A 17,211-nucleotide genomic window follows, 5' to 3' on the forward strand; every position below is an offset into this window, starting at 1 on the left:
AGTTGGATTTTAGAATGCTTCAACTCGTGACTAGTAAAACTTAGCATTATTAATATCAACTTATTAAGCCAAATGGACCATGTTTTTAGTATCTCAGAGTTTGAATTAGAACCACATTAGCTTAAAATAGGAACAGAAAGGTAGAGCATCATGTTTAAAACTGAATTTCCTATACCTTTACTCTCCCCAAATTCCTACTGTCTTAACTCATGTGCTGTGCTGGATGCTCTTATGATTCCCTAATATAAAAATGCTGGTCATTTTTCACATCATTTTCCTTCTTTTTTGTTTTTATCTAAATAGCTTTTAATGAGTTTCCATTACAATTTTGCCTAACAATTTAACATTTTCAGATTCTCCATACATTCTTTTCTGACTTCTGAAACTTCAGCTAATGTCCATTTTTAAATTACTAGAGAATTTAGAGTTATGTAAGCAGGATTTTTGATTAATTTCACAAAGCTCTTCTAGTGTCAATTTCCTCCTAAATATGAAATGAGGTCTCTGGGAATAGAAATGAAGGGATGGGTGGTTTAAACAGTTGTTCACACAGGATATCCACAAGTCACTCACTGGACTGTGACATAGCAACATCGGAAGATAAACTTGTCATCTCTAGAAGGAAAGAAATACAAAACCATGGCTGCCTCAGTGGAATTGCTGGACAAGGTCACCTAAGGAGAAATTGCAAGCTGAAATAGACCCTCTCTCCATTAAATTCCTTTTCTAGAGTATTTTATAACAGCAACAGAAAAGAAACTAGAACAGTAGAAATAATAAATACCTCCCTTTCTTGGCCTCTCGGGTTTTCAAAATTAATAAAAAAACAAATACACCTGGACTGGCAAGATGTCTCAGTGAGTAAAATCACTTACCACACAAGCAAAATGACCTGAGCATAATCCCTAGAACTCACTAAGGAAGGAGAGCACAAATTATTGGAAAATATCCTGAGTTCCACACAGGCTGGGGCAGTTGTGTGCCCACACTCATACGCTCACACCCACGCACACACATGCACACACACTCCAATAATAAACAACAAGAAATTAAAAATCTATGAGGATATTCCTCTTGCTGTATTTGGTTGGATTTCATTTCCGTGACTAAAGTATAAGAATCCCTGTTTGCAAGATGGCATCTTCCTTTGGGAATATGACCATAGTAATGAGATGAACATTATCCCGCATAAGTGCTATAAAATACTTGAAGATGGTACACCCCAAAGAGCTTTTGAAAATATTTCAACTATATTAGTTATATGATTAAAGAGTCAGAGAGTTTTATAAAAGTCAAAGCTGAAAGGCTGCAAGGCCTGGCCTCTTTGCTGTAGCACAGAGACCAGAAACGCAACTCAAGCACATCAACTGCTTGATAGATAGGTTGAAATCAAGCACTTTCCAAAGTTGCACCTCTACAGTTATTCCATGCCTCTGGTTCAATTTGTGCATTATGTACATAGTTTCCAAGCCACCTGTCATATATAACACAGTTCTATTGCCTCAGTTCATATCACAGTGTGCTACTGGAATCTCTCAGAATGCAGGTTCACAGTGAAAGGTATTTGTTAGGAACTACTTAGGAGAGAGAGAGAGAGAGAGAGAGAGAGAGAGAGAGAGAGAGAGAGAGAGAGAGAGAGAGAGAGAGAGAATGTGTGTGTATGTATATGTACATATGTGCATGCACAACTGTGTCCATGTATGTGTGTGTGCACATGTGTCAACAATTGTGTGCACATGTGCCTGTGTTTGTGTGCCTGTTGTACATGTGTCTGTGCCCATGTGTTCCGTCAGTTATGAAATGTCATATAAATATGATTCAAACCATTTTGTGACTAGAATATTTTGTTTAACACAATGATCTAAAGATCTATTGAAGATATTTTTGCATCTACACTTGAGTTCTAGTAGTTGCTGGGTATTATTCCCTTGAATGATTATACAGCAATTTGTTTATCCATTCTTATATTGATGGGTACTTGGGGCTTTTCCAGTATTTGACTCTCATGAATACAGCTGCTGTGAACAATCTCACATAAAGGTTTTGCAGACATGTTATTTCATTCCTCTTGATTAAAGACTGAAGATTGCAATTTCTCTTTCACAAGTAAGCATCTGTATGGGTTCATCACACAGCAGAAATGCTTAACCATTTGCAAAGCCACACATTGCCTTACATCCCTGCCAGTCTAAGCTGCTGAGAAAACTCTCTGGTGTTGGGGAACTGTCAGTATTTTTACTTTTATTCCTTCTGATAAGATGGCTGATACTTCATGTTACTTTCAACTTCCTATCCACTATATTAAACCTGGATGTGTGCTTATTAGACAGTTATAAATATCTTTTGGAAATCATTTTTTAAGGTTTTGTCTGTTTTACACATTGATTTATTATCTTCTTAATTGCAGTAATTATTTATGCATTTTTAGAATCACTTCTTTGAGCAAATACATGGTTTTGCAAATTTTCTCTCTCAGCTGTAACTGGTTATTAATTTAAAGATCTATCTAAAGTTTAATTTAAACTAATATTTATGCTTAAGATAATTATTTTGTTCTCTGAGAATTGTTGTGTATTGAGAAAAATCTAAGTTTTCTTGGAGAATGAAAATTAATACTTCAAACTCACTATGGGAATTTATGGGCTTAGCTTAGAATTTTAAGTTTATGATCAAATGAATCTTTTTTATTTTCAGTATATGATTCTTTTACTTCATTCATTAAATTTATTCCTAAGAGTCTTATATTTTCACACTCTAGTAAGTAAAAAATTATTGTAAACCTCTTTTTCACATTGTTTACTGGTGGTGTATAAAGTAGAACTAATTTTGGTGTGCTGGTTGTATTCACCGTAGTAAATGAACTCATTTAATCATTCTAATTTTGTGTGTGTGAGTGTGTGTGCATGCATGTTGTGTGTGTATGTGCGCGCACGCACGTGCTTCTACATACTCCATAGAAGTTTCTCTATAAAGATCATATCATATGCACTTACAGATCAGTTTACTTTTGTTTGCCTAACTGAATGGGTTGTTTTTTCCTTGTTGCTTAATGGCCATAGCTAGACCCTTCAATACAATAGTACAATATTCACATTTTCATTGTTCCTGATCCTAGGATGAAGGACTTCTGTCTTTTACTAGATCTATTAACTAACACGGCTGTTTCAATCACTGTTGGTAAAGCTCTTTTCACACAAGTATAAAGACTTTAGTTTGGAAGGTTTTTCTTTCCAAACAGATCCATAGAAACAAACAAAAAAACAGACAAGGGGTGCCAATGCAGGGGAGGCAGAGACAGGAAGATCTCTGGAGACTGATGAATGGTCATTCTAGCCACATTGGTGAGTCCCAAGTCTCAAAGAGAAAGCCTGTCTTGAAAAGTAAGGTGGACAGCTTTGGAGGAATGGCACCCAAGGCCGACCTCCAGACTTCATACAGATGTACATATACAAACATGAGGTGAAGCCAGGTGGACCAGGACTCTAATTTGTGGGAATAGTTACAACTTCTTTACTTATAAATTTTCAGAGAATAAGCATAAGCTATTCTTGATTTTATTTTTTGGATATTTGCATATTTCTATCCAGACTGTGTATCATTCCAGCTAAGTTACCCAGTCAGGTAAAGTGATTGACACAGATTTGATTATGAGAATTTTTACTTCTGTTAGGTCAGTAGTAATGCTTCCTCCTCTACACCTAGGCTCACAAAACTCAGTTGACTTCCACCCTTTTTATGTGCAATCTAGTTTGACTGCTTCCTCTTTGCTAATCTTTACAAAGGAGCAGTTTTCATTTAATTTCACATTCTAGGTCTGATTTGTTTGCATGGCCAAACTTTGAAATTATTTTTCATGTTTTCTTTGGGTTTATTTTGGTCATGTTGACTAGTTTGTAAACTTTGGAGTTTACTGATTTTAAATTTTTCTTTAAAATAATATCTATAACTGTAAACATAGCTCTGATTAAAGTTGTATTAGCTCTGTCACATACAATATTTTGTATCTACTTTTTGTGCATCTTCTAGTATTTCCAGTTTTTCTTAGAATGATTATTCTTGGACCCATTGATTAAGGCAATTACATCATTAAACCTTCACATTTTTCAGTATTTCCTACAATTTTCTTACTTATTGATTGATTCCTAATTTAAATTTTTATTGCTACAGGATATATTTTGTGTTATTTATATATCCTGAATTGGACATATTCTACAGACTGAAATGTGGTCCTTTCTAGAGTACATGAAAAGAAGGTGATTTCTGATGTCAGACCTATTTGATTTAGAGTGTCTTCAAAGTCTCTCATTTCCTTGCATAGCTACCTGGCTGTTCTTTCCATTATTAGATCCCTCCTCTCTGTTTTAAAGTGTATCTATTGCATATAGGGTTTTGATTTCACAGATTTCTTTTGCTTTCTGTGTTGTAAAGGTTATCTGTTACTTTTTGCTTTTGTTGCTTTAGATTGAAAATGTCTATAACTATTCCTGTTCATATAGTTGAAGTGCTGGCTACCAAGAATTTTCTCTTAATCATTGCTTTTATGTATCTTGAAAACAATGTGTCAACTATTGCTTTACATATCTGCTGTTTTGTTTTCTAAGCTAGAAGTATTTATTTATGCGTTCCAGAAAGCTTTGAAATTATAGGGATTATTCCTTCACACTTAGTGCTTTCCATGTCTCCCCTGAAGCTCCAGTCAAAGACAGGTTAGCTTACTTGATAGTGTGGAGCAAATATTGGAAACTCTGTTAAGTTTTGTCTCTTTTTTGACCTTGTGCTTTCAAGAATATTTTCCTTTGTCTGTTTTAGGTCACATATTCCATAGCTATAGTTCATTTATTCTTTATTTTGATGTCTCCTATATGACTTTAGACCAATTCAGTATATTTTGCAATTTCAGGTGGAGAATTTTCATATTTTGGGGAGTTTCTCTTTCACTGCTAGGATTATCTATAATTTATTACAATCATTTTCCTTTAAATTTATTAATATATTTACAATTGATGCTTTTGTCTTAATAATAAAATCATATTCTAAGAGATAAAAGGAGGACTTGAAAACAAAACAACAAAGGACCTCAGATTATATCCAGAACTGAGGAGAAATGTTGTGAGAAAGATCATTGTCTTAGTTCTCTATTGCAGTGAAGAGATGCCATGACCACACAAACTCTTATAAAAGAAAGCATTTAATTGGGACTTACTTACAGTTTCAGAGGTTTAATCTATTATCATCATGGCAGGAGCGTGGAAGCATGGAGGTGGACATGTTTCTGGAGATCTTGGGAGTTCTACATCCAGATCCTCAGGCAGTAGGAAGAAAGATAACCACTGAGCCTAGCTTGGGCACTTGAAACTTCAAAGTCCACCCTACCCCCATTAACACAGTTCTTCTAACAAAGCCACACTTCCTAATCCTTACCAAGGAGTGCCACTCCCTGATGATTAAGCATTCAAACATATGAACCTATGGGGGCCATTCATATTCAAACCACCATCACAGTCATTATAAATCCAAGCAGTAAAATTTGAACTCCAACAAAAGATTAAATAATAATATATCAGTGTTACATTTTCTGGATATAATATGGTTCTTTGGTTGTGTAACAGCAAGTTTTTGTTCTTAGGATACAACGATTGTGATACTACAAAAAAAAATCTGCTATTTAATCTCTCATATTTTGAGAAAGAATTATATAAAAACAGATGAAAGAGATAGATGGTAAATAGATACATGACAGATGATAGATGTAGATAAATAGATGGTAGCTAGATAGTTGATAGATACATGGTAGATAGATGACATATAGACAATAGATAGGTGATAGTCAACATTGTGTTAAAGAGTTCTATAAAAACTTTAAATTTTCTAAACTTATTTAAAGAACATGTGAGGTCTTCACATGGTTGTTTAGAAAATACTAGTTTATGTTTATCTGTGTGTGTGTGTGTGTGTGTGTGTGTGTGTGTGTGTGTAGAGAATAATTCAGGAGTAAGAGATGGAGTCTCCAGAGTCCCTCCTTCATCCATGCCTGCTGTTGATAAACCTATCTTGTGAAGACCCAGTATCAGAATCTGAAACTATTGTAAGTTTCTGTTTGCAATGACTGAGTCTTGTCCCCAAACCTGACATTCCATAGCCCTTCTCTCTATATTTGGATTCTTATATTCTTTGTACCCATTTCCTCAATGTCCTCTTGTCTCTGCAGTGGAGGTATAAATGTATTAACCGCAACAGTCACTTGCTTTAGCTCCTTATGTAGCATTTCCTAACAAGAGCTAAGAAATGAAAGCAGCCTGCATGGCCATGGAATAATGGAGGATAATGAAAATGTGGTACATATACACAAAGGAATGTTATCCACATGAAATTTAGAGGTAAATGGAGGGTACCGCAAAAACTATGAGTGAGATAGCACAAGCCAGAGGTGGGGGAGAAGATACTACTGCATAGTCTCCCTCAAACTTATAGCCTAACCTTGAATATTTAATTCTATCTATTCAACTTGAAGTTCCTGTAGAAGTCAAGAAACTAGAAAGGTGCCATTAGGAGGGACATTCCTTAAAAGATATGGGGTAAAGTCGGTCAGTAGTGGTATATGCCTTTAATCCCAGCACTTGTGAGGCAGAGCCAGGCGGATCGCTGTGAGTTCGAGGCCAGCCTGGTCTATAGAGCAAGATCCAGGACAGGCACCAAAACTACACAGAGAAACCCTGCCTCAAAAAACAAACAAACAAACAAAAAGATGTGCAGTGCTAGAGCATAGGCAATATGAATAAATATAGAGCAGGAGAATGCTGGGGGTAGAAAGATTTAAGCAGGGTGAGGGGGAGAGCTTACCTGTGGATGTGAGGATGTTTTTAGAACACAGTTAGTAATTATATTGGCTTAGAAGACTGACAGAATTGGGTTCTTGTCTAGGGTCCAGGATTTACAAGGGGTTAGTTTGCTCAGATTATAGTACCAGGCATGATTACCCTCCTGGGTGGACAGAGGGTGGGTGGATGTCTCCAATTCAAATAGAGAGCTGTTGGTTACTCCTGAGAAAGTAGTGCCACTACTGCACCATTGGGCATATCCCACAAGTATCATTGTTATGACTCAGAGGGTTTACACTGTAAAGTATATTATTGAGTATGGTAACCTAGACCAAGAAAGATAAATACCACATGTTCCCTCTTAGTAAATCCTGGCTCTGAATCTCTAGATATGAGTATATATATGAATGTAGATGTGAATATATATGTATACATAGATATTATCAGGTGTAATTGTAGAAGACAGGAAAATTAAAAGAGACTTCAAGGGCAGTGAGCTCTAGAGAGGGGGATAATAAAAAACAGGTGCTATGAAGGCAGAAAATGTGAAAAACAGGGGTGAAACTTAAACTAAGGTCATTGCTGGGAGGATAATACAGAGGGAGAGGAGCAAGGAGAAATAAATAACACTAAGGATATTAAAATGCCATAGGGAAACATTGGTTTAAAATATATATGCAATGTATATTTTTATATATAAGTATATGTGCATACACGCATAGAATGGCTAAGATAAAAAACACTGAAGACAGCTTATGTTGGAAAGGATGTGAAGCAAGGGGAACACTCCTCCACTGTTGGTGGGAATGCAAACTGGTACAGCCACTTTGGAAATCAGTGTGGAGCTTTCTCAGAAAATTGGGAATCATTCTACCTCAAGACCCAGCTATACCACTCTTGGACATATACCCAAGGAATGCTCAATCATACCACAAGGACACATGCTCACCTATGTTCATAGCAGCATTATTCATAATAGTCAGAACCTGGAAACAACCTAGATGCCCTTCAACTGAAGAATGGATAAAGAAAATCTGGTACATATACACAATGGAGTACTACTCAGCAGAGAAAAACAATGACATCATGAGGTTTGCAGGCAAATGGATGGAACTAGAAAATATCATCCTAAGTGAGGTAACCCAGACTCAGAAAGACAAACATGATATGTACTCACTCATAAATGGATACTAGATGTAAAATAAGGATAACCAGACTGCAACTCACAGCTCCAGGGAGGCTAGCTAGTAAAGAGGATCCTAGGACAGACACAGGGATTGCCCAGTGACAGAGAAATGAATGAGATCTACATGAACAAACTGGGGGTGAGGGAGGGATGGAGGGCAAGGATTGGGGGAAAGAGAGATTAAGGGAGCATGAGGTCCTAGCTGGATCAGGGACAGAGTGGGAGAACAAAGAAAGAGATACCATGATAAGTGAAGACCCCATAGGAATAGGAAGAAGCAGAGTGCTAAAGAGGTCCCTAGAAATCCACAAAAATGACTCCACTATAGACTACTGGCAATGCCTGAACTGACCTACTCTGGTGATCAGATGGCCGAACACTCTGTCATGATAGAACCCTCATCCAGTGACTGATGGAAGCAGATGCAGAGATCCATAGCCAAGCCCCAGGCAGAGCTCCAGGAGTCCAATCGGTGAGAGAGAGGAGAGATCATATGAGCAAGAGATATCAAGACCATGAAAGGAAAAAGTAAAGAGACAACTAGCCAAACTAGTGGAAACACATGAACTGTGAATCAATAGCTGAGGAACCCCCATGGAACTGGACCAGGCCCTCTGGATAAGTGAGACAGTTGTTTAGCTTGAAATGTTTAGGGGGCCCCCAGGCAGTGAGACCAGGACCTATCCTTAGTGCATGAGCCGGCTTTTTGAAACCTAGTGCTTATGCTTAGACACTTTGCTCAGCCTTGGTGCAGGGCAGAGGGGATTGGACCTGCCTCAACTGAATGTACCAGGCCCTGCTGACTCCCCAGGGGAGACCTTGCCTTGGAGGAGGTGGGAATGGGGGGTGGGTTGTGGGGGAAAGCTGGGGGTGGAGGAGGGAGGACAAGGGAATCTGTGGTTGATATGCAAAATGAATAGAAAATCTCTTAATAAAAAGAAAAAATACATATGTAATATATATAAGTATATGTGCATACACACAGAGATAGTTTAATAAAGTTGTACCACTTGAGGTGATATTGCTCCCCCTAAGAGCCACAGAACATATAACAAGAACTCCAATGACAGGCATGTGAAACTTTCCTTTGAGTTGTTGGTCCAGGGAGTCCAAGAGACTCCCAAAACAATATAGGGGATTACTGCTGCCCTTGACTGCTTCCCAGAACTTGAAGTTAAGACCCTATTGCTGCACACACCACATGCTTTAGACATGGGACATGGAGGAATCAAACTGGAACTTTCCTGGATGCCCACTCCCTGAGGATTATCTCTCATAGTATCTTTTATCTCTTTTTGTTAAATTATCTTATACATAAGTTATATTACATTAAAATGATTCAAAGCCAAATAAATCCCTCTACTCATTATTACATTGCCTAAGTAAACCAACATCTTCATTCTCAATTGCTCTTGAATTAGTAAACATGCAAATTAAAGTTTTACATGTGCGAAGTTTTATCATGGACAGAATGATGTTTCGTTTGTGATAGTAAATTAATAGTTGGCACACATTTTTATTTGCCCTACATATTACTTCTTTCTTTCCCTTTGCCCTCACTCACCTCCTCCTTAGGAAACTCAGTGTTAGCAGATATGTTCTTCCACATTTATCTTACACCTAATATGCAAGTATATATGATCTACACATTCTACCTCATTAAAAAATTATAAATTGCTAAAAACCATAGTTGATAATGCAAAAAAGAAGTTTTGTTAATTTATTCATATATAAAAGTATATTACTGCCGGGCGGTGGTGGCGCACGCCTTTAATCCCAGCACTCGGGAGGCAGAGCCAGGTGGATCTCTGTGAGTTCGAGGCCAGCCTGGGCTACCAAGTGAGTTCCAGGAAAGGCGCAAAGCTACACAGAGAAACCCTGTCTCAAAAAATCAAAAAAAAAAAAAAAAGTATATTACTTGTATTTCTTGCATTATGAAGTTACTTGTTTTTAAGCATTCTTACTTTAAGTATACCATAAATCAGTTTGGTTTGGTTTCTCTAGAGTGGAACCAAACTCTGATGCTGTTTGTGAAGTGTTTCAATGCAGTATTCTTCTGAATTTGTGTCTTCTGATCCTGTCACATTTTTTCTGCCCACATTCAAGTTTCAAGCATGTGCTTGTGGCTTTCAACTGAATGGTATCTTCAAAGTTTTAAATTTTGTTTTAAATGAAAATGATAACATTTTTTCTTATCCCGACTATTTATCATGCATTTATACTTTTATTACATGTCATAATTGCAAAAATGATACCACACAAAGGCATTTAACAACAAAACAACATATCGTGTAAGAGAATGATGATAGAAACTAAGTTGTATAGAATCCCAGATGGGAGTCAGCTTTCAGACAGCAACCTGAGTGCCTCTTGCATATATTATAGAGGGAATAGAGAACACAGATTATTTTGGCAAGTCAGTTAAACACACAATTGTTAATAAAAACCTGTTTTATGTGTTTTGAAGGTCATTTAATTTGTATAAATGTTATTATCAAGTACATAATTGTCGGTAATACACTTTTCGAGTTAGCGACACATAGATGCTATATGTTTGAAATAGTGAGTGGCATCTAATTCACCCCTTTCCATAATTTTATATTTCCTCCAAGGATATTTAAAACTATAATCAGCCATCACTTGCAGATGAACATCCAGACTATGTCTAGATTTGGTGACGTCAAGCAATGCTGTCATTGCCAACCTCATGCAGGCATTCTCCACAATCTCTGCATTTGATTCTGTAAGATAGATCCGCACAAGTGTCTTTTGTTTGCTTGTTTCTCTCTTTCTGCTTTTAATATCTTTATATTTAAAACACAATTGTACAATATTACAGAGTAAGATTAGGGTCTCAGAATGGGTAATCATAATCTATGTTTACTCTTGGCAAGATTTCAATTAGAAAAAAAGCCCATCTCTCTGTGAAAGGAATATAGGTTTTTTGGTATAAATTTTCCACTGTGGAATATCTCTGTTAGGCCACATGATGTTGCTAAAAGCAGATTTGTAAAGGGATGGCAACAGTCTATTTTGTTAAGCCAGGATGGTTCCCTCTAACAGACCTATCTAAAACAATTCCACCCCAGGACACTGCTACCTTTAGTCAAGTATAAGGGTCTCTGTGGTAGAACATAGGACTATGGAGGTCAAAGAAGAAGTTATACATCTGTGAAACATATGCACAGATGAATAACCTATCCTTGTCTTATTATTTGGATAATGTACAAGCAAAATTCTGTGGTGCATAAACCTCAGTGTGGAATGTGCTATATTCAGAACAGTTTGCCATTTTTCTATGAATTCTTTCACTGTGAATCATGTCATCAAGGAGTAAGCATTTATTAGTTTGTATTGAGATAGTTGGAGAAAACACATAAAACAGTTAATCATATAAAATATTTATATGATACACATCTAAACACAATTTTCATTTATCAAAAGTCAAGAGAACATTGCAACACAGGAATTGAGCCTGTTTTTAATTACTCATGATAAAATAAGGAACCAGCATTTTGTAGTTGTTATAGGACAATGGATTCTGACTTATCAGCATTTCATGTATCATTATTAAACCATTATTAATCAACTGCTTATGTAGATTTAAGAATGAAAAATATTACAGAAGGCTACCAGGACCATCGGGTTGCATGAGTCTTTTCTTTAAAGTCGCCAACCATGTGTCACATATTCTAAATCAGCTGCTGTGTGTGTGTGTGCATCTGATAACACATGATTGCTGAATCTTCAAGATGCACTCAGTGTGCTCCATCACACAGGAGACTTGATGTAGTAACATGAGGACTGAACTCTTGATTATCAGTATCTTTGACAAACTGTGGAAGTTTTAAGTAGTCAGAAATGTGCAGCTGGACTTCTCTGTCATATTTTCTTTCCTCATTTTAAATGTTCCTACTATATTATACGTAAACCAGAGATACAAGGTAATGAAAGTTCGGGAATGTAAAAAAAGCATTTGGCATATTTTAAAAATTACATTTGTATTCATTCATTATTTTGTGTGCATGAAAGATAAATAAACATATGTGATGGTGTGCATAGGAAGGTCAGGGGGCACATCGTGAAAGCTGGATCCTTCCTTCCACTATGTGTCTCCTGAGGATCAAACTCAAGCTTGGTGACAAGCACTTTGACCTGCTGAGCCATCTCATCAGAACCTTAGCATGTTTTGTTACTGAAAATAATATTCCTTCCCTGTCTGGCTTTTACAGACTAGAGTAACACATGGATATACTAAGGAAATTATAGAATTCTGAATTGTCTCTTTTCTCAAACACCACTTTGAGTCCAGAACAATGATGAAATAAGTCTGTTTTCATTAATTGTGCCTTGGGTAAATCTCATTGTTATGTGTATACTATAATGACTTCATGGCTAATAAATGCACAGTTGTTTTGTCATTGTCTATTGTATCATGCCAAACTTTTAATTATAATAGTCAGCAGAAACCTTTATCCCTCAATTCCCAAGTTAAAACAGAAATGCAATTGTGTACTCTTTAACATCAAGTCACAGTTTTTGTGACCAAGAAACCTCTGTTGTCTTTGATATATTTTAAACTCAGTATTGCTGCCCAAACTTAGCTGTCACGTTGTTAGGAGACAGAGGAGAAGTAGAATCCTGTTTGCCATTAAAGTTTCTCCACATTCTTTGTGTCAATGACAAGACTGGTGGTACTCAACTTCTGAGTCTCAAGAGTGAAGATATCGGAGGTAGTGGTGGCACACACCTTTAATCCCAGCACTTGGGAGGCAGAGGCAGGCAGATCTCTGTGAGTTCAAAGCTAGTGTGGTCTTCAAAGTGTGTTCCAGAACACCCAGGGCTCTGTGTGACAGAGAAACCCTGCCTTGAAAAACAAAAAACTAACAACAATGGGGAAAAAAAAGTGAAGAAACCTGTTTGCTTTCTTACACAGTCATAGGTAAATAGTATTTATAAGAATCTTCCTCCACTGTCCTATCTCGTTCTCATTTGCCTTTAATAAGCCCTTCATATAGTCTTGGATTTTTACCTGATACAGTAACTGTATCGTTCATAAAGGGACTGGCTTAGTGATATCCCTGTGTAGATACAATTCTTGTGATTTTTCTACTGCCCTCACACATGGGGAAGTCAAAAAGACACACACTGAAGGCATTCTAGTTTTGAACATGATTCTGTTCACCTTCGTTGTGACGTAATAGCCCAGTTTATTTACAACTTTTCTAGGAGTGATAGATCTGTAATCCTAGCACTGAAGAGGACGAGGCAGAAGGATCACAGCAAGTCCAAAGCTGGCATGGGCTGCCTAGTGAGGCCATCCTGGGATACAAATCAAACTCCTACATCAAAACAACTATCACAGGAAATTAACATTATTTTGCTCCTAAATTAATCAAAAAGCAGAAAAACTATTTTCTATGGTGTTTCCTGAAATAATTTTGGGACCAACTTATAATAATGCAAACTCAGAAACACAAATATTTATAATTCAATTTATTAAGCATTAATAGTTTCTTTTCAAATTAGCGTGGATCTCTATCAAAGCTGTTAGACCTATTCAAAGCCATATATGTAGAAGACCATACACATTATGTTTACCTTTCCTACACAAACTTGGAAAGAAGGCCACTTGGTTCCTCTAATTAAAATGTCAAACCCATACACAGTTTGGCTGGTACACACAGTGATAAGGAAACACAGGCACAGTTTAATTCATTCTTCTAAAGTGCCAACATACAAGCTTTTGTTGAATGCAGTCCAGGCTCAAAAGCATAATTGATGGCAGCTCAAATTCTCAGTCAACAGCCAACGACAAACACTGAATCTGTTGCTGTTGGCTTTGTTTGGGTTTCAGGTGCAGGGCCCCTGCCATATGGTATCCTAAAGACAGAGCTTTTGTTACAGTGTGCATGTGAGTGCAGGGGCGTGTGTGTGTGTGTGTGTGTGTACTCTAATATTGCAAATAGCCTTAATGCAACAATAAAAAGGAAGAAAATAATGAAAAGATAATCTACTCATTGCTTAGAACAATTACAGACCCCAAGCTGCTGGGCTATTAAAGTTACATAGCGAATCAGACAAGTGGAGATTTCTATCCAAGACACTGTTTCATCAGTGAACACTTTATTTGCCCTTTACTCTTTGTTTTCTTTTCACCACCAAATGGTTGTGCATTTATAATTAATGAGATGACACTGTATTATTAATACAAAATTCAAGACAGTTTGCAACAGACCAATATATTTTGGAGAAGTTTTATACCTAAAATGTTTTTTAAATCATAACTGCCTATGAATGTTCAGCATTTTTACATACGTGAAAAATATTTTAGTTCAAAATGACAAACTCTTTACATTAAATTATAATGAATGAATGATTGAAAAAGTGACTGCATACAGAATAAACAATTGATCAACTAAAAAGTACAGATTTCTATGAATGAGTAACATCAGATGTAATAGATTTGAAAACCTCTACACTTACCTTCCTTGTTTATGCTATTAGAACTCTAGTTGCTCAGTTGCTATTATCACCAGCGAACTCGAGAAGGCTTATGGCAAATAGCAAAGTGTCTACACTCCAGAACAAAGAGTTTTCATATCTAGCAGAAACTCATTGGAAGTGGCAGTAGCTATTATAGTCAGTATATGGTTATTAAGCAGTATTAGTTTAGGATTAAGAGCTCCTACAAAGAAAGCTGCAGGCTGACAATGACTGATAAGAGAAAGGGAACCATTCTTCTCCAGGAATAAGTCTCCTGTTAGGTTGTCCAGTCACAAGTAGTTAATCCTTTACACATGTGTACATAAAAACAATGTCAAATGGACTCAGTAGGTACATATGTGTTGTATGTGTAATAATTATAGAAGTGTTAATGAAGTTGAAAAGCAGTGGGGATGGGACACCAGAGGAGTTGTATCTAAAAAGGAGGGTTTGAAAAGAGATGTAAGCACAGTACTCACATATGGAATGCTCAAAAAAAATATGATAAAAGAAAAGTCCAAGGATAAAATAAACCCCAAGATGCCCAACAAAGGAAATTAATCTTAACACGACTTTGAAGAGTGAAAGACATATTTTACATAGAAAAAAAATAGATCCTGAATAGCCTTCCAGGAAAGACTCATAATATGAAGAAAACTGGAAATGAGAAGGAACGGGCTGGGTTACTTGTAATGATGCACTCCCAGAGAATAATCAGATAATTCAATTGACAGGCTTTCCAAGAAACTGGTTTCCAGACATTTTCAGACCTGATGTCATAGAGAAGTGTTTTCATTCAAAGCGAAGGTTATTGACAATTCTCTGCAAACCACTGATGGTATCTCATTAGATAATAATGATGAGAGCATTATAGTAGCCTCATCAGGAATCCTCTACTTTGTTATTTTTTTTTTGCAAGAGAAAATATTGCAAAATTTTCTTTTGGATAAAATATCTCTAAATAAAAGAATATTTTAATAGAAAATAATAGCTTCCACATCCTTCAATAAATAGTGGGAGAATACTTAACCCCATGTAAGCTCACATAACATGTTTACACAGTAATGATTTAGTTTGCAATCATGGTTGTTATTATTTAATTGAAGCAAGCTATAAGAAGATGCCAAAATTCTAGAAATATGTGCTCTTATTCACATCAACACTTTTCTTATAATTGACACTATATTTGCAACATAATTAAGAACACATCCCAATATAAACGCATCAACTAATAAGGAAGTATAATATAGTAAGCTAGATGTTATGTTGTTTTGTAAAATAGCTTCTTAGAGAGGTACAATTTCCAAAAGAATAATAGGTGAGTTTCCTCTTGCCATTACTGTACAGTACCAAGGGTTTGCAAACTAACAAATAATTATTCATTTCACATCTGTTAAATTCATCTGTGTCATATTCTTCTTCTAGACCCCTCTGCATCATGTAATTGAAAACAAAACCATATATATATATATATATATATATATATATATATATATATATATATGATGTGGCTGAGGCAACAGGCAGCTTCCAGTGCTCAACTAAATTGAGTCAAATCCGTGCTAAATAGCATAGCTTCCTAATGAGTTCATCTGAGTACTTCTCCAGCAGTGACCAAGATCTTGTTGGGAAAGACACCACCTTATACACTGGGCAAGAGTTTTGATGGGTGCCCTGATTAAATTATCTTTCTGCGTGATGTTACAAACAAAGGATTTCCATTGGTTTTCATAAAGTTGCTCCATCAGTCCATAGCAGACTCTTCAGTGTATTTCATTAACTGCTTCTTTGAAAGGTCAGTCAGGGCTGGCCAATTTCTCCTGTGGGATATTGAATTTGACCTTTGGATTGTTGTTTGCCCTTCCTGCTAATCCTGCCTCCTGGATACACTTTTTCCATGTGTTTCAATGGAGCATGATTGGTGACCACACAAACAAATTGCTTTTTGGTGATTTATAAAATGTCCTGGATGACTGGTGAGGTATTTTCAGGATAATCATTATGTACTTCTTATCTATAATGTTGCCTTATTACACAGCCATTTCTTTGAAGTACTATTTATGAATCTTAGCTTACAATTGGAATAACCCTGATAGCCTTTGCCTTTTTATTTTCTGTTTAATGCCCATGTCCTACATCAAGTAATTAAAACAGAATCCCTGGCTTTGGGACCCAGTTATCAACACTTTTCAAAAGCTACCCAGGAGAGTCTGATAAGTATCCAAGGCTGAGAACTATTGTGGGAGAAGGTGCAGTATATTATGAGATCCTTGTCTGAAGTATCCAAGCAGTTACATAATATTTTCCAATCTCTGGTCCTCTGATGAAAGTTATACTGGATCAGTGTCACTTGCCTTTAATACAGATATAATTATTTATGCTATTTTATAATGTGTATGTGTTCTATTGAGCATTTTTTTTAATTACCTCAACTTAACTTCCTACCTTGTACTCCAGAGAATGAGAGAAAGGAAGATTTTGTGAATAGAATGTCATTGTCAATTTTCTTCAGTGTGTGGTAGACTCCTCAACACAGACTGAACCAATGAAAATAGCCAATGTATAGTATCACATAACAAAAACATTTAGGCATGGAGCTGAACAATGGTAGTTGTATTTTACCATCTAAATTATGACCATAAACTTTTCCTTTCCTTTATCTCATGTCTCTGCATTCCATTTTGTTGGTTTGTTCTCAGATCTCATATTTAGGCTCCGTTG

Source organism: Peromyscus maniculatus, chromosome 13 (assembly GCF_049852395.1).
Source record: "Peromyscus maniculatus bairdii isolate BWxNUB_F1_BW_parent chromosome 13, HU_Pman_BW_mat_3.1, whole genome shotgun sequence".
NCBI lineage: Eukaryota > Metazoa > Chordata > Mammalia > Rodentia > Cricetidae > Peromyscus > Peromyscus maniculatus.